Raw genomic sequence first — 18,680 nt, forward strand, 5'->3', positions numbered from 1 at the left:
GTTGTTTTTTGGCATTGGCCCTAATATCTCTTTACATTGAAGAATAAGATACAAAGGGGCAAGAATGTGTTGAGTCTCCAAATGATTACTATAAACTATAAATTAGAACAAAGAAGTTAACTATATCTTGGATAACAACTTGCATTTATAGATTGCCTTCACCTTAATAAATGCATTTAATACACTTCACAAGAACAATGACCAATTTCTAACCACATTAGGACCAATGGTTAAAGAGGTAGGTTGTAAGGAACGTATTTTAAAGAAGGAAAATGAGGTTGAAAGGACGGAATTCCAGAGCCAAAGGAAATGGCAGTTGAAGGCATCACTATCGATGTTGAAAAAAAATTCAGGGATTCTCAGGATTAGAGAACTGCAGAGATTTCAGAGGATTGTGGGTGCAGAGTTCAGAGGTAGGAGGCTTAAAGCTAGGGAAAGATTTGAGAAGAAGGATGAACATTTTAAAATTGGAGGTGTTGCTTAACCATGTTCAGTGCAGGTCAGGAACACAGAGGAGATGTGCACTTTGGGACATGGGCAGCACAAGTCCAGAAAACCTCAAAAGTTATGACCACAGAATACAGGAAATCAGCAAAGGGCACTAGCATCATCAAGTCTAGTTATAATGATTGGGAGTTTCAGTCTTGACCGATGGACTGAGGCAGAGTGAAGCTAGAGATGTGGAAAATGGCAATTTCAATGATGTCTCAGGTATGTAGCTGGAAGTTCATCTTGTGGTTAAATCCCTTCCGTGTTGAACATCTCTATGATTCTAAGACATACACAGACAGTGCAAACAGCCTGGTTCAGCCTCCAACAATTGCCAGGAAAAGGTAGTTTTTAGTGGTGAGAGAACAGAATTTCCATCTTCCCAAAGCTTAGCACAAGAAAGGATAGTTTTTAATCCACTGCAAAATGTAGAAGTTTCCAATATCAGGGGTTAAATCAGGTAAATATGACACTATTTTACACAAGCTCATGCTCAAAGTCTGAGAAGACAAGAGGTTGATTGAAACAATCTAACTAAACATTAGAGAAGATTCTGTAGTGATCTTAAGTGGAAGTCACACTGAAGAGTGAAAGCAAGAAATGAAAGGATTGGTGACAATCCAAAGGTGAGGAAATTTAGAACAGGATAATGAGAGAAACTGACACTCTCAAACACCAGATTCCTGTGGGGAATACTGGGACTCTGAGCAGAGCCAATTAATAATGGCCTCAACCAATAAAAAAATGGTTAGAAAGGAGACACAATAGAGACAGAGACGGACAGAACTGCAGCAAGGAGAGAGGATTCAATAATTAGTGAGGCTAATACTATGATAGTCCAGACCAGAAATCCCAAAGGCTTTGTTACATCCCAGGACAATATCAAGTAAACATTGTGCAAGGGGAAGGAAAGCAACCAGTGATTGTGGTTCTTATTTGCATAATATTCAGTTTAACATAATATGCAACTCCTCAAATACTGAAGCAGTCCAATTCCAATTGCAGCCAGACATGCACAATATTCAAGCTTGGGATGACAAGTGGCAAGTAACATTCATATCATCCTAGTGTTAAGCAATGGCCATCTCCAACAAGAAGAATGTAATCATTGCCTCCTGACATTCAATGGCATTACCATTACTAAACACTCCCCCCCCCCCCCGACTATCAACCTCCTAAGGGTTACTATTGATCAAGAATTTGATAGTCATGGAACTATTGTGGCTACACAAGCAGGTCATAAACTGGGAATTCTGCAGGAAATAACTCTCCAATCCTTTTCCATTAACTACAGGGCAAAAGTCAGGAGTGTAGTATGACTGCAGTTCCAACAACATTCAGGAAGGGTGACGCCATCCAAGACACAGCGGACTGTTTAATTCGCACCACATTCATCTCCTTCCCCTTAATGCACAGTGGCAGTAGTTTGTACCTTCGACAAATGCCCTACAGCAACTGGTAAATTATCCTTCAACAGCATGTTCCAAAACTGTGTCACCACCCAGAAGTACAAGGATAACAGATGAATGGGATCCCATTCCTGATGAAGGGCTAATGCCCAAAAAGTAAATTCTCCTGCTCCTTGGATGCTGTCTGACCTGCTGTGCTTTTCCAGCACCGCACTCTTGACTCTGATCTCCAGTCCTCACTTCCTCCTGAACGGGAATACTATCCAAGCTGTAAATGATCCTGCCTTGTAACTATATTGACATTCCTTCATTGACACTGAGTCCAAATCCTGAAACTCCCTGTCTAACAGTATTGTGGGTATACATACATCACAGAGACAGCAATGGTTTAAGAAGGCTGCTCATCACTATTAATTAATGAATAATTAAGTATGAACAACAAATACTGGCCTTGCCTGTGAGACTCCCAATCTATGAAAGAATAAATAAAATGTGGGACAGAAAGGGCTGAAATCTTACATGATAAGTGTAAGAGATTTAAAAAGGTTTCTACACTAGAATTCTAATGCTGGAATTTTAGGATTACTTCCACATGTGCTAGAGTAGGGAAAGACATAGGCTTTGAGATACCAACCATTGACTAAAAGAGTGCTTTCAAGAATAATGATTGTATTTTGTTGAGGCTGACACCTGTTCTGCAAAGATAAATTACATAGTCATACAGTTAGCGAGTTTTGAGAAGATTTGTAGCTTAGGTTGAGGTTTTGGATGTAGGTTTGCTCGCTGAGCTGGAAGGTTCATTTCCAGGCGTTTCGTTACCCTACTAGGTAACATCTTCAGTGGGCCTCAGGCGAAGCAATGCTGAAATAGAAAGCAGGAATTTTCAGCATTGCTTCACCTGAGGCCCACTGAGGATGTTACCTAGTAGGGTAACAAAACGTTTGGAAATGAACCTTCCAGCTCAGCGAGCAAACCTACATCCATAGTCATACAGTCATTGAGGTGTAAGGCACGGGTACATACCCTTCAGTCCAACTTGTCCATGCTGACCAGATATCCTAAATTAATCTTAGTTCCATTTGCCAGGATTTAGTCCATTTCCCTCCATTCATATAGCATCCAGATGCTTTTTAAATGTTGTAATTATACCAGCCTCCAACATTTTTTCAGGAAGCTCATTCCATACATGCACCACCCTCTGCATGAAAAAGTTGCCTCTTAGGTCCCTTTTAAACTTTTCCCCTCGCACCTTAAACCTATGCCCTCTAGTTCTGGACTGCCCCACCCAGGGAAAAGACCTTGTCTATTTACCCTATCCATGCCCCTTGTGGTTTCATATATCTCTATAAGGTTAGCCCTCAGCCTCTGACGCTCCAGGGAAAACAGCCCCAGCCTATTCAGCCTCTCCCCATGGCTCAAACCCTCCAACCCTGGCAACATCCTTGTAAGTCTTTTCTGAACATTTTTCAGTTTCACAACTTCCTTCCAATCTATTCTCACCACCACAAGTGGTGGTGGCTTAACCTGATAGTCACTACGCCATAGGCAAGGAGAGAGGTTGAGAAGGAGACTCCTTCATGGTAATTTTAACTGAACCCATGCTGTTGGCATCACACTGCATCTCAAATCAGCCAACTAGCTAACTAATCCTCAGACATCTGACATATAACTGATATATGGGAAAATAATTAAAAATAAGAGGGATGTGAGGTCTGTGAAAATAAAAGCAGCAGAATCAGCTAATAGACATGGAAGCTATAAATGGGGATAATACTTATAGAGAAGACCAGCTAACATGAAAAACAGGATATGGTAAAATAAGAAGATATGGATTATACATGGTAAAAATAATAAAGCAAAGGTATTAAAACAGTAGTAAAGGGAAATTGTTAAATAGCAAAAAATAGAAGATTAAAATGCAGTAAAACAACACAGGGTTCAGACATTGACTAGAATTTACAACAAATTTTCCACTTAATGGCATTAACAGAAATCTTCAATTAAGACAGGTTTGTAAAAGAAACATTGGAATAATATATATTTTGAGAGAGAAGGAAGGAATTACAGTAATTAAACAGGGAGCATATTATGCAGGGAAGTTTACCATAGACAAAAACAGGAACAGATAAAGTTAGTACGACTGGCACTCCAAAGCTACATTAGTCACGGATATTAGTCTTCAAATTGGCAAATTATGGGACTGAAATGGAAAAGGAAGTCGTTAGCAGTCATATCAGAGAAATGGCAGCAGTAACAAAATATATTTGAATGATCTACTTATTGATTACAACAGACATGGAGTTAATACAGGAAAAGGGTTGAGATGGTGTGATATCTACACAACTGAATGCAAGCATAAGAGGTACAGCTAGTAAGTGAGCGGCACGGTGGCACAGTGGTTAGCACTGCTGCCTCACAGCACCAGAGACCCGGGTTCAATTCCTGTGGAGTTTGCACATTCTCCCCGTGTCTATGTTTCCTCCGGGTGCTCCGGTTTCCTCCCACAATCCAAAAATGCTAAATTGCCCGTAGTGTTAGGTGAAGGGGCAAAAGTAGGATAATGGGTCTGGGTGGGTTACGCTTCAGCGGGTCGGTGTGGACTTGTTGGGCCGAAGGGCCTGTTTCCACACTGTAAGTAATCTAATCTAATTTAAGTTTGCAGATAATTGGAGGGGTAGTGGACAGCGACGAAGGTTACCTCAGATTAGGATCTTGATCAGATGGGTCAATGGGCTGAGAAGTGGCAGATGGAGTTTAATTCAGATAAATATGAGGTGCTGCGTTTTGAGAAAGGATATCTTAGCAGGACTTATACACTTAATGGTAAGGTCCAAGGGAGTTTTTCCGAACAAAGAGATCTTGGAGTGCAGGTTCATAGCTCCTCGAAAGTGGAGTCGTGGGTAGAGAGGATAGTGAAGAAGGCATTTGGTATGCTTTCCTTTATTGGTCAGAGTATTGAGTACAGGAGTTGGGATGTCATGTTGCGGCTGTACAGGACATTGCTTAATATTGGAATATTGCATGAAATTCTGGTCTCCTTCCTTATGGGAAAGATGTTGTGAAACTTAAAAGGGTTCGGAAAAGATCTACAAGGATGTTGCCAGGGTTGGCGGATTTGAGCTATAGGGAGAGGCTGAACAGGCTAGGGCTGTTTTCCCTGGAGCGTTGGGGGCTGAGGGGTGACCTTATAGAGATTTACAAAATTATGAGGGACATGGATAGGGTAAATAGGCAAAGTCTTTTCCCTGGGGTCAAGGAGTCCAGAACTAGTGGGCATAGGTTTAGGGTGAGAGGGGAAAGATATAAAAGAGACCTAAGGGGCAACGTTTTCACGCAGAGGGTGGTACATGTATGGAACAAGCTGCCAGAGGAAGTGGTGGAGGCTGGTACAATTGCAACATTTAAAAGGCATTTGGATGGGTATATAAACAGGAAGGGTTTGGAGGGATATGGGCCGGGTGCTGGCAGGTGGGACTTGATTGGGTTGGGATATCTGGTTGGCATGGACAGGTTGGACCGAAGGGTCTGTTTCCATGCTGTACATCTCTATGACTATGACTAATTCCTTCATCAAGCAGTTCTCTACTCAGAATTGTACAGGATAATTTAAGAAAAATGCCTGCAAAAATAGAAAATAGGAGCAGGAGTAGGTCATTCAGCTCTTCAAGGCTGCTCCATCACTCATTATGGTCATGGCTGATGTTCCAACTTGATAGTCTGTTCCAGCTTTTTTCCCACATCCTTTAATCCCTTCAGCACCAAGTGCTATATCCAATTCCTTTTGAAATCATACACTGTTTTGGCCTTGACTACTTTCTTTGGTATCGAATTCTGCAGGCTGACCACTCTCTGGGTGAAGAAATTTCTCCTCATCTCAGTCCTAAATGGTTTATCTCGTGTTATTAGGCTGTGACCCCTGGGTCTGCACTCTCCTGCTTTTAGGAATATCCTTCTTGCATTTATTCTTGCATTTAGTGCATTTCTATAAGATCTTCCCCCAACCGTCTGAACTCCAGTTCAGAGTATAATCCTAACTGATTCAACCTCTTCTCACATATCAGTTCTGCCAACCCAGGAATCCTTGGCTATACTCCCTCAAGAGCAAGAACATTCTTTCTCAGATAAGGAGACAATAACTATTCACAATACGCTAGGTGTAGTCTCACTAAGGCCCTGTATAATTGCAGCAAGACAAACAAAGTTACAAAGAACTTGTGTATTTCATTAAAAAGGGAAATACAGGTACAGGTACAGGTAATAACGAGTTGAGAAACCAGTTCAGATATGAAGACCAAGATCTTTGAGAGTCAAATATTTCCATTCCATTTGCTCAAACCCTGAAACATGTGTCTGTTACACCAGGTTTGTGTCAGGTGGTGAGTAAACCAACATAAAGAGAAAACATACGTGACCTCGCCGTTGCCAATCTACTAGTGACAGATGCATCTGTCCATGAGAGTATTAATAGACAATAACACGGGATAGCCCTGGTAGAGATAAACTCCCAGCTTCACACTGACAATACTGTTCATTTTGCTAAATTGGATAGATTCAGAACTGATCTAGCAGCTCAATCCAAGCATCCATTAGGTATAGTCGGCCATCAGCAGTAGCAGAATTGAAAACCCCATGAGTTTTTGAATTTAGGAGGACAAGGACAGCAGATGCATGGGAACACCACCACTTGCAAGTTCCCCTCTGTAAGGACTGCTTATATTTGAAAGACCCAAAATAGCAGAAGAAGTAACTAAAACAGAATTAAATGCCTGCTAATGCATTTAAGTGAAACACAATGGTACCTTTGAACAGGGCTACTCCAAGTGAACAGGAGGCCCTGTACAAATAGCAAGCAGAGACAGTTCGATCAGGGCATATTCAAGGGCAGACAGTTTGAAAATTTGTAACAAACATTGAAGATGATAAAATTTTTGCAATGACAAACACAAATGCATTAATGAGATTGTGGCTTGTAAACCTTTGAAGGATCAAACAAGTTCATTAAACTACAACAAGTAATTGATTCCAGCCTTATTAATGAAAGGATGTTGTCCCACTAGGTGAACAGCGTCAGTGAGAACAAGAGGTGTAAATCTCAGTCCATAAAACAATCAGCCTAACTCATCGTGCAGCTGTGAAAATAACGGCTAAAGTTATTTTGTAGCAATCAGGTGTGACTTTGAAAATTATTCACAATAAAAAGTGCTCACAATTCATAGAAGATAGAACAGTACAGCACAGTACAGGCCCTTTGGCCCCTGATGTCATGCCATCCTTTTATCCTACACTAAGATCAGACTAACCAGCATAATCTTCCTTTTACTATCATCCATGAGTCTATCCAAGATTCGCTTAAATGTCCCTAATGTACCTGACTCGACTACCACCACTGTAGTTCAGGCAGCATCCAAGGAGCTTCGAAATCGACGTTTTGGGCAAAAGCCCTTCATCAGGAATAAAGGCAGTGAGCCTGAAGCGTGGAGAGATAAGCTAGAGGAAGGTGGGGGTGCTGACATGTCCCCCACAGACCCCACTGTCACTTTCCCCACCCCCCAGAGTAGCATAGAGTAGAATAGGTGAGTGGGGAAGGGATGAAGGTGATAGGTCAGGGAGGAGAGGGTGGAGTGGATAGGTGGAAAAGGAGATAGGCAGGTAGGACAAGTTCGGACAATTCATGGGGACAGTGCTGAGCTGGAAGTTTGGAACTAGGGTGAGGTGGGGGAAGGGGAAATGAGGAAACTGTTGAAGTCCACATTGATGCCCTGAGGTTGAAGTGTTCCGAGGCGGAAGATGAGGCGTTCTTCCTCCAGACGTCTGGTGGTGAGGGAGCAGCGGTCGTCATTACTGGAGATGGAGAGGTCCAGGAAGAGGAGGGAGGTGTCAGAGATGGTCCAGGTAAATTTAAGGTCAGGGTGGAATGTGTTGGTGAAGGAGGCCCAGGACCTCCATGTCCTCGGCAGAGTGGGAGGGGGAGTTGAAAGGAGGCCCAGGACCTCCATGTCCTCGGCAGAGTGGGAGGGGGAGTTGAAATGTTGGGCCACGGGGTGGTGTGGTTGATTGGTGCGGGTGTCCCGGAGATGTTCCCTAAAGTGCTCTGCTAGGAGGCGCCCAGTCTCCCCAATGTAGAGGAGACCACATCGGGAGCAACGGATACAATAAATGATATTAGTGGATGTGCAAGGAAAACTTTGATGGATGTGGAAGGCTCCTTTAGGGCCTTGGATAGAGATGAGGGAGGAGGTGTGGGCATAGGTTTTACAGTTCCTGCGGTGGCAGGGGAAAGTGCCAGGATGGGAGGGTGGGTTGTAGGGGGGCGTGGACCTGACCAGGTAGTCACGGAGGGAACAGTCTTTGCGGAAGGCGGAAAGGGGTGGGGAGGGAAATATATTCCTGGTGGTGGGGTCTGTTTGGAGGTGGCGGAAATGTCGGTGGATGATTTGGTTTATGCGAAGGTTGGTAGGGTGGAAGGTGAGACCAGGGGCGTTCTGTCCTTGTTACGGTTGGAGGGGTGGGGTCTGAGGGCAGAGGTGTGGGATGTGGATGAGATGCGTTGGAGGGCATCTTTAACCATGTGGGAAGGGAAATTGCGGTCTCTAAAGAAGGAGGCCATCGGGTGTGTTCTGTGGTGGAACTGGTCCTCCTGGAAGCAGATACGGCGGAGGCGGAGGAATTGGGAATACGGGATGGCATTTTTGCAAGAGGTAGAGTAGGAAGAGGTGTAATCCAGGTAGCTGTGGGAGTCGGTGGGTTTGTAAAAAATGTCAGTGTCAAGTCGGTCGTCATTACTGGAGATGGAGAGGTCCAGGAAGAGGAGGGAGGTGTCAGAGATGGTCCAGGTAAATTTAAGGTCAGGGTGGAATGTGTTGGTGAAGTTGATGAATTGCTCAATTCCTCGCGGGAGCACGAGGTGGCGCCAATGCAGTCATCAATAGCGGAGGAAGAGGTGGGGAGTGGTGCCGGTGTAATTACGGAAGATCAACTGCTCTACGTAGCCAACAAAGAGACAGTTATAGCTGGGGCCCATACGTGTGCCCATGGCTACCCCTTTGGTCTGGAGGAAGTTTGAGGATTCAAAGGAGAAATTGATAAGGGTGAGGACCAGTTCGGCCAAACGAATGAGAGTGTCGGTGGAAGGGTACTGTTGGGGACGTCTGGAGAGGAAAAAATGGAGGGCTTGAAGCCCCTGGTCATGGTGGATGGAGGTGTAGAGGGATTGGATATCCACTGTGAAGATGAGGCATTGGAGGCCAGGGAAACGGAAGTCTTGGAGGAGATGAAGGGCGTGGGTGGTATCTCGAACGTATGAGGGGACTTCCTGGACCAGGGTGGATAGGTCAATGTCGAGGTAGGTAGAGATGAGTTCAGTGGGGCAGGAGCATGCTGATACAATGGGTCGGCCAGGGTAGTCAGGCTTGTGGGTCTTGGGAAGGAGGTAGAACCGGGCAGTGCGGGGTTCCCGGACTATGAGGTTGGAAGCTGTGGGTGGGAGATCTCCTGAGGTGATGAGGTTCTGTATGGTCAGGGAGATGATGGTTTGGTGATGGGGGGTGGGGTCATGGTCGAGGGGGCAGTAGGAGGAGGTGTCCTCGAGTTGACGTTTGGCTTCAGCGGTGTAGAGGTCAGTGCGCCAGACTACCACTGCGCCCCCTTTATCCCCTGGCTTGATGGTGAAGTTGGGATTGGAGCAGAGGGATTGGAAGGCTGCGCGTTGTGAGGGTAAGAGGTTGGAGTGGGGGAGGGTGGTAGACAGGTTGAGGCGATTAATGTCCCGGCGGCAGTTGGAAATGAAGAGGTCGAGGGCAGGTAATAGGCCAGCGCGGGGTGTCCAGGTGGATGCAGTGTGTTGGAGGTGGGCGAAGGGGTCCTCGGAAGGTGGGCGGGAACCTGATTGTGAAAGTAAGCTCGGAGGCGGAGGCGACGAAAGAATTGTTCGACGTCACAGCATGTATTAAATTCATTGATGCGTGGACGGAGGGGGATGAAGGCGAGTCCTTTGCTGAGGACTGATCGTTCGTCCTCAGTGAGGGGGAGGTCTGGGGGGATGGTGAAAACTCGGCAGGGCTGGGAGCTGGGATCTGGTGTGGGTGTAGAGCTAGGAGTGGGGGCGGAACCTGTAACTGGAGTGGGTGTGATTGTGGGGGGAATAGGGGTGGAGTCATGAGCAGGGGTACTGTTCCCCTCGGGGTTCTGGGGGGTGGGGAAAGTGACAGTGGGGTCTGTGGGGGGCATGTCAGCACCCCCACCCTCCTCTAGCTTATCTCTCCACGCTTCAGGCTCACTGCCTTTATTCCTGATGAAGGGCTTTTGCCCAAAATGTCGATTTCGAAGCTCCTTGGATGCTGCCTGAACTGCTGTGCTCTTCCAGCACCACTAATTCAGAATCTGGTTTCCAGCATCTGCAGTCATTGTTTTTACCTCTACTACCACCACTGGCAGTGCATTCCACGCACCCACCACTCTCTGCGTAAAGAACTTACCTCTGACATCTCCCTTAAACCTTGCTCCAATTACCTTAAAATTATGCACCTCCGTGATAGACATTCTCCTCTTAGAAAAAGTCTCTGGCTATCCACTCTATTTATGCCTCTCAACATCTTGTACACCTCAATCAAGTCACCTCTCATCTTTCTTCGCTCCAATGAGAAGTGCCCTCACTCCTTCAACCCTTCTTCATAAGTCTTGCCCTTCAGTCCAGACAGCATCCTGGTAAGACTCCTCTGCATCCTTTCTAAAGCTTATACATCTTTCCTATAATGAGGTGACCAGAACTGAACACAATATTCCAAGTGTGGTCTAACCAGGGCTCTACAGAGTTGCAGCATAACCTCGCAGCTCGTAAACTCAACCCCCCTGCTAAAGAAAGCCAACGCACAATATACTTCTTAACAGGCCTATCAACTTGGGTGGCAACTTTGAGGGATGTGTGGACATGGACCACAAGATCCCTCTGATCCTCCACACTGCCAAGAATCCTGTCTTTAACCCTGTATTCTGCATTCAAATTTGACCTTCTAAAGTGAATCACTTCATACTTTTCCAGGTTGAACTCCACCTTCCACTTTATCAGCCCAGTTCTGCATCCTGTCAATGTTCCATTGCAACTTACAACAGCCCTCCACACTATCCACAACTCCACCAACCTTCATGGCATCAGCAAACTTACTAACCCACCCTTCCACTTCCTCATCCAAGTCATTTATAAAAATCACAAAGACCAAGGTCCCAAAATTGATCCCTGCGGAATACAAGTAGTCACCGAGCTTCAAGCTGAATACTTTCCATCTACCACCACCCTCTGTCTTCTATCTAGACAGCCAGATTTCCCTGTATCCCATGCCTGCTTACTTTCTGAATGAGCCTACCATGGGAAACCTTATCAAATGCCTTGCCAAAATCCATGTTCACCATATCCACTGCGCTATCTTCATCAATGTATTTTGTCACATCCTCAAAAGAATCAAATAAGGCTTGTGAATTTGCTGTGAATTGCAGCAATGGAGAGACTTTGAAAGTTGGGGCTGCAATTGAGGAGATCCAGGGGGAGATTCGGGCCCAGGTCCAACCTATTGCATCCACACTGCAAAAGCATGAGCAGGAGATCCAGGGCCTTGCAGAGAGGCTGGAGGAGGTGGAGGGTCGAACTAAGGCCTCGGAAGCTGTGATGGAGTCCTCATCCAGTCGGATCCAGGTGCTGGAGTGAGAGGTGCGGGCCTTGTGAGGCCATATTGACGATCTCGAAAATGGAGGTCGGAGGATAAATCTCCGAATTGTCGGGCTCCCTGAAGTTGAGGAAGGTGAGCAGCCAGTCAGCTTCTTTGAAAGCTGGCTGCTGAAGATTTTGGGCCTTCACATCGAGTCCAGCAGGCTGCAGATCGAAAGGGCTTATCGGGTTACAGTGCACAGGTCAGGGCCGGTGCAGCACTCACACTCGGTCCTAGTGCACTTCCACTCATATAAGGACAGGTAAAAAGTCATCAAAGCTTCCAGATCACTGGGAAAAGATCCACGAGCACTACTGCACAAGGGGTCAAAAATCATGTTTTTCCAGGATTTCTCTGCAGCTGTAATCCGAAAGAGGAAGTCCTTTGATGAAGTTAAAAAGAGACTGAGGAACCTGGGCGTCCAGTACTTCATGAGATACCCTGCAGTGCTCCATTTCAGTCACGAGGACTCAGTTTATAAATTTGACTCAGTGGATAAAGCTAAAAACTTTGTACACACTTTAAAAATAGATGGATTGGCCTGAAGAATACAGTTAATGGTTGTTCTCTTTTCTACCTTTCCCCATATTTTCCCTTCCTTTTTTAAATTCCTTTCTTTCTCCCTAATAATTTCCTTTTTGGAAAGGGGGGGGGAAAGACCTTGGAATAACTTGTTCCTTTTTTTTCATAACTGGATTTTCTGATGGAAAATTTTGTGGATGTTCTTTGTTGTCTCTCCCCTTTTTTTTTGTTCTGTTTCTCTTTTAGTCACAAGTAGGGGTGAGATGAAGCCAGGGATGGGTGGAGTGCTCATCCTGACTTTGTCTTTTTTCTGTTGATTGAAGGATCATCTCCTTGTTTTTTTTTCTGGCCTAAGGCTGGGGACAGTCCGGGTTTGAAAGAGCAGTGAAGGAGGGGATGGGTAGGATGAGTGCCCCATATGGGCAGGGGGAAGAGGCTTCCATTCAAGGTTTTATAGTTGGTTTTCTTTGTAGTTTTTTGGTAGTAATAGTTGCTTATAGTTACGATAGAGTAGTTTTTATATATATAGTTCTTCGACTCTATGAGTCTTTGTATACTTATGCTTGGTGCTTTGTAAGCAGGGTTCTCCCTTCGAGGGGTATGGCTAAGTGTCTTATTAAATGGTGCACCTGGAACATTATGGGAAGCCATTTGCCTGTTAAAAGGAAAAAGGGCTTTCTAGTCTTAAGAGGGAAAGGGTTGATGTCACTTTGTTGCAGGAAACCCATCTTGATGAAATTACGACAGGGGGGTTTTGACCAGGTATTCTTTATATCCTTTACTACTAAAAGTAGGGGAGTGGTGATACTTATCCAGAAAATTCTTCCGTTTACATTATTATAACAGGTGAAAGATGAGCAGGGACGGTTTGTGATACGCAAAGCCCTGATACATGGGGAGGAATTTGGCATTTTAAACGTCTACTGTCCTCCAGCGCATCCCCTCAACTTTTTGATTAGTGCTTTCTCTAAGTTGAGTGCTTTTGGAACATGGCACATTATTATGGGGGGGGGGATTTTAATTGTCTTTTGGATCTGACAGTGGACAGGATGCCTTGTGGGCCCCCAACTATTTCTTCGCAGTCCAAGCAGGTGGTTGACTTATGCGAGGAGTTGGGTTGGTGGATATTTGTAGATGTCTTCACCTTACCAGCAGGGACTTCACCTTTTTTTCAAACCCACATAAATGTCACACGAGGATTGACCTCTTTCTGGCTCCCTCGGCCCTTCTGGATTCGATTATGGGTTGTAAAACTGGGAATATAGCTATCTCTGATCATGTGGCAGTATATTTGGAGGTTAAGGCCAAGAATGAAGGTCTAGGTTTGTGGCACAGGCATTTGGACCCTCTTCTCCTTAAGGATTCCAAATTTGTGGAATACGTTTTGAAGGAGTTTCAGGAATTCTCGACTATCAACTCAGGCACGGCTAGTAGTCCATCTATGCTATGGGAGACTGCTAAGGCCTTTGCTCCAGGATTAGCTATTTCCTATTCAGCTAGCCAGAAATAACAAAAGGAGGAACAGCAGCGAATACTTGAGATGTGGTTGAAAGCTGCGGAGGCGGCACATTTTGTGCGGCCTTTGGTGACTAAGCTACAGCGGATCATGGCTCTCTGGGCTGCCTTGAATTCAATACTGACATAAAATGCAAAGAAAGAACTTGCTTTTGCTAGACAAAGGCTATTCGAAAATGGGGATAGGCCAGGGAAGTATTTAGCATACTGACTAGGAAAAAGTGTGCTCCCCAATCCAAAAAGTGTGCAATCAGAGACAGTGACTGGGTCCTTACATATGATGCTAAAAAGATTAATGAGGCTTTTCGGAGCTTTTACTCCGAATTGTATCGGTCTGAAGGTTGTGAGGACAAGAGGGCTAAAATGGAGATCTTTTTAAAGAACTTGGACCTCCCAGGAGTAACTTTCGAACAGGCCTCTCTCCTTAATGCCCCCTTGACAGTTCAGGAAATACAGGAGGCAGCTAGGCAACTTCAGAGTGGGAAAGCGCCTGGCCAAGATACTCTCCCGGGTGAGTTTTATAAGGAGTTTATAGGGATTCTGTCAGAGCCGATGTTGGAGATGTACAATCACTCCTATATGCATGAATGCCTACCATCATCTTTGAGAGAAGCTAATATTTCCTTAATTCTTAAGAAAGGGAAGGTTCCTGAGGACTGTTCCTCATACAGGCCCATTCCACTATTAAATTCAGATTTCAAGATTCTGTCCAAGATCCTGATACTGAGATTGAAAAGGGTGTTACTCCATATTATTAAAGAGGACCAGACAGGCTTTATAAGGGGCCTTAGGTCCTCTAATAATATTAGAAGGTTACTGAATAAGGTCCAAGTTTGTCAGCAACGATCGATTCAGGGGTTGGTGATTTCCTTAGATATAGAGAAAGCATTTGACCAGCTGGAATGGCCGTATCTTTTTTATGTCCTAGAACAGTTTGGGTTTGGTGGAGTCTTTGCTCGGTGGTGGTGGTTTTATATCACCACCCTCTGGCCGCGGTCATCACCAATGGGGTGAAGTCTGGTAATTTTAGGATTGGTAGGGGTAGTCGGCAAGGCTGCCCCCTCTCACTGTTGTTGTTTATGTTGGCAGAGGCCATTCGTCAGAACATCCACATAGCCGCTCCGGAAGTGGGATCGAGGGCACACAAGATTACACTGTATGTGGATGACGTCCTTTTGTTTTTACCTCCGTACCCCATTTGATACAATGTATCAATTCATTTGGGGCTATTTCAGGATACAAGATTAACTTCGCTAAATCGGAGGCTATGCCTTTGGGGAACCTTAAGGATGTGCCAGAAGTTGAAGGTGGTCCTAAGTTCCCTTTGAAGTGGTCACAGGCAGGGTTCCGATACCTAGGCATTTTTATTACCCCCAAGTTTGACCTGTTATTTCGGACTAACTTTGCTCACTTGCTCGACAATATTAGGCGAGATCTCTAGGGATGGGACGTTCTTCCAATTTCATGGCTGGGCCGAATATCTCTCATTTAGACAAATGTTCTTCCTCGTTTGCTTTATCCCATACGTATGCTCCCTATAATGTTTCCCAGGTCAACGCTGTGAAGCTTATGGGTGGTTTGGTTCCTTTGTCTGGCATCGTGAGCGGCCCCTCATCAAACTTACTAAATTGCAGTTGCCTCAAGGAGGGGGAGGAGTTGATTTCCCAGACATCTGGAAGTGTCAATTGAGTTCCCTGCTGTCCTTTGTCTGTGATTGGGTAGGTAACGATCCAAACTCAATATGGCTGGATATTGAGGCCTCCCAGGCAAAATACCCTCTTATTAACCTGTTGTTCATGGATAAGATGAGGACAGTTATAGACTATTGCCGAAACCCCATTGTCATTAGTACAGTCAAGGCATGGAGGGCGATGTGTCAGAGTGAGGGTTGTTTATCCACGACTTGGCCACATACACCTATAGTTGGCATGCCAGGGTTCAGGCAGGGATGATGGATTCAGGGTTCAAACTATGGGCAGCGAGAGGAGTTTCTAGTTTGGGAGACTTGTTTGAGGGGGAGGTTATGATGTCTTTTGAGCAACTGAGCCGCAAATTCGGGCTGCTTAGCAGAGATCTTTTCCATTTTTTTTCAGGTTAGGGATTTCATCCAAAAGAAGACTTCGCTTCTCACTAAACCCTATAAGCCCAATACAGAGAGGTTGTTGCTACGTTCCACAAGCACCCTTTCGATTAGTGCCCTCTATTGCCTGCTGGGTGGCAGGGCCTGGTAGGATATTAACCGGTTATGTGAGGTCTGGGAGCAAGAGCTAGGAGTGGAGATCTCTTCTGAAACATGGGAGAACATATGGGAGAATATTCGAAAGACCTTAATCTGCAATAAGACATGCGCTACGTAGTTAAATTTCTGCACAGGGCTCATCTGACACCAGATTGTCTGGCGAAGTTTAAAAAAGGGGCATCTTCAGTGTGCCCCAAATGTAAACTAAGAGAATGTACTCTTACCTATTGCCATCGTGTTAATTGGAACGCTGTGACAGGAGAGATAGGGAGGGTATTGAGGACTGAAGTCAAAGTAGACCCGATATCTCTCCTCTCAGGTCTACCAAACTTACCATCTTTAGATGGGCATGGGAAGAAACTATTTAACATTCTTGTATACTGTGCACAGAAGAATATTCTCATGAATTGGGTGTCTGAGAACCCACCAGCCTTGCTGGGATGGCAGAAAATAATTATGGTGCACATTCCCTTGGACTTTTTTACAAACATGGTGCACCACACAACAGACCATTTTTATAAGACATGGCAGCCCTATTGAGTTATTTGGATATAGATTTGTCAGTTATCTTAACTAGGGCATTTGTTTAACCAGGATGGTTAGATTTGTCAAGCTCTGGGCCCTGGAGGGGATCTCCTGAGTTAATACAGGTGTATATACAATGCTCCAGTTCCTTTGTTTGGGAGTTTTGTGCCAAGCATAGCTGTTCTGTATTTTATGTTTTTTTTTGCTTTTCTTTCTTCTTTTGGTGTCACTTTGCACAGTGTTAAGGTTTGTTTTGTATTATAGGGTAGGTTAGTAGTCAGTAGACAGTAGTTTTGTGTTTTTTTTCTTTTTATTATACTGATATTTGTTATTGATTGTATTTTTCAATAATTTTATATGTTTGTAAAGTTAAAAAAAATTGCTAATAAATATATTTACAAAAAAAAAAGCGCAGCAATCTCTTCTCGCTTTCTGTAGTAACCTAGGATATATCCTGTCTGGCCCAGGGGATTTATCTATCCTTATGATTTTCAAACTTTTCAGCACATCCTCCTTCCTAACATCAACTTATTCTAGCATATCAGTCTGTTTCATGCTATCCTCAGAAATGTCAAGGTCCCTCTCAGTAGTGAATACTGAAGCAAAATATTTATAGAGGACCTCCCCTACTTCTTCTGACTCCAGGAGCAAGTTCCCTCTACTATCCCTGATTGGCCCTACTCTCACTCTGGCCATCCTCTTGTTCAAAGTTTGTGAGAAGATTTGTAGCTCGGGTGCTCGTTGTTGTGGTTGTGTTCGCCGAGTTGGGAATTTGTGTTGCAGGCATTTCGTCCCCTGTCTAGGTCACATCCTCAGTGCTTGGGAGCCTCCTGTGAAGGGCTTCTGTGATCTTTCCTCTGGCATTTATAGTGGTTTGAATCTGCCGTTTCCGGTTGTCAGTTCCAGCTGTCCGCTGCAGTGGTCGGTATAAGCACATCGACCTGGACCCAATATACCAACCACTGCAGCAGACAGCTGGAACTGACAACCGGAAACGGCAGATTCAAACCACTACAAATGCCGGAGGAAAGATCACAGAAGCGCTTCACAGGAGGCTCCCAAGCACTGAGGATGTCACCTAGACAGGGGACGAAATGCCTGCAACACCAATTCCCAGCTCGGCGAACACAACCACAACATCCTCTTGTTCCACACATAAGTGTAGAATGCCTTAGGATTTTCCTTAATCCTACCCGCTTAAGCTTTTTAAGGCCCCTTCCAGCTCTCCTAAGTCCATTCTTCAGCTCTTTCTTGGCTACCTTATAACCCTCTAAAGCTCTGTTTCACCCTTACCTCCTCAACCTTAAGTAAACTTCCTTCTTCCTCTTGACTAGATGTTCCCCATCCCTCTTCAACCTACCATCGCTTCCTTGCCTCAGTGGGACAACCTGTCCAGCACTATCAGCAAATGCTTCCTAACAACCTCCACATTTCTGTCATGCAATTCTCTGAGAACATCTGCTCCTACTTTAGGCACCACAGTTCCTGCTTAATAGCACCGTAATTTCGCCTCCCCCAATTAAATACTTTCCCATACTTTCTGCTCCTATCCCTCTCCATAAGTATAGTAAAGGTCAAGGAGTTGTGATCACTATCACTGAAATGTTCTCCCACTGAGCTCTGACACCTGACATGATTCGCTGCCAAGCACCAAATCTAATATGGCCTCACCTTTAGTCGGCCTATCTGCATATTGAGTCAGGAATCCTTCCTGACACATGACAAAAACTGCTCCATCTAAACTATTTGAAGTAAGGAGGTTCCAATCAATGTTAGGGAAGTTAAAGTCACCCATGACAACAATCCTGTTCCTTGTGCACCTTTTCAAAATCTGCCTCCAAATATTCTCCTCCATGCCTGTGTTGCTATTAGAGGGGGAGGGGGGTTGTGTGGAAAACTCCCAATAAAGTGACTGCTCCTTTCCTGTTTCTGACTTCCACCCAGACTGACTCTGTCGACAAACCCTCCTAGACGACCACCCTTTGTGCAGCTGTGAGACTATCCCTGATTAGCAATGCCAGTCTTCCACCTCTTTTACCTCCTCCCCTATTCCTGTTGAAACATCTAAACCCTGGAACATCCAGCAACAATTCCTGTCCCTGTGACATCCAAGTCTCTATAATGGCCACAACATCATAATTCCAAGTACTGATCCATGCTCTGAGTTCGCCACTGTTATTCCTAATACTCCGTGCATTAAAAAAAACACTTCAACCCATCACACTAACTGCACCTTTGCCCTATCAAATGCCTATTCCTCCTCACAGACTCTCTGCATGCTGT

At 44.9% G+C, this 18,680-nt stretch overlaps 1 protein-coding gene across 2 annotated transcripts in view; it reads right to left on the reverse strand.

Annotated features, from left to right (window-relative positions):
- The window catches only part of pcgf6 (polycomb group ring finger 6), a 90,812-nt gene that overhangs the window by 1,440 nt on the left and 70,692 nt on the right, over positions 1–18,680 (reverse strand). The gene's annotated exons all lie outside the window — the stretch shown is intronic.

This window comes from Chiloscyllium punctatum, chromosome 38 (genome assembly GCF_047496795.1).
Source record: "Chiloscyllium punctatum isolate Juve2018m chromosome 38, sChiPun1.3, whole genome shotgun sequence".
Classification (NCBI taxonomy): domain Eukaryota; kingdom Metazoa; phylum Chordata; class Chondrichthyes; order Orectolobiformes; family Hemiscylliidae; genus Chiloscyllium; species Chiloscyllium punctatum.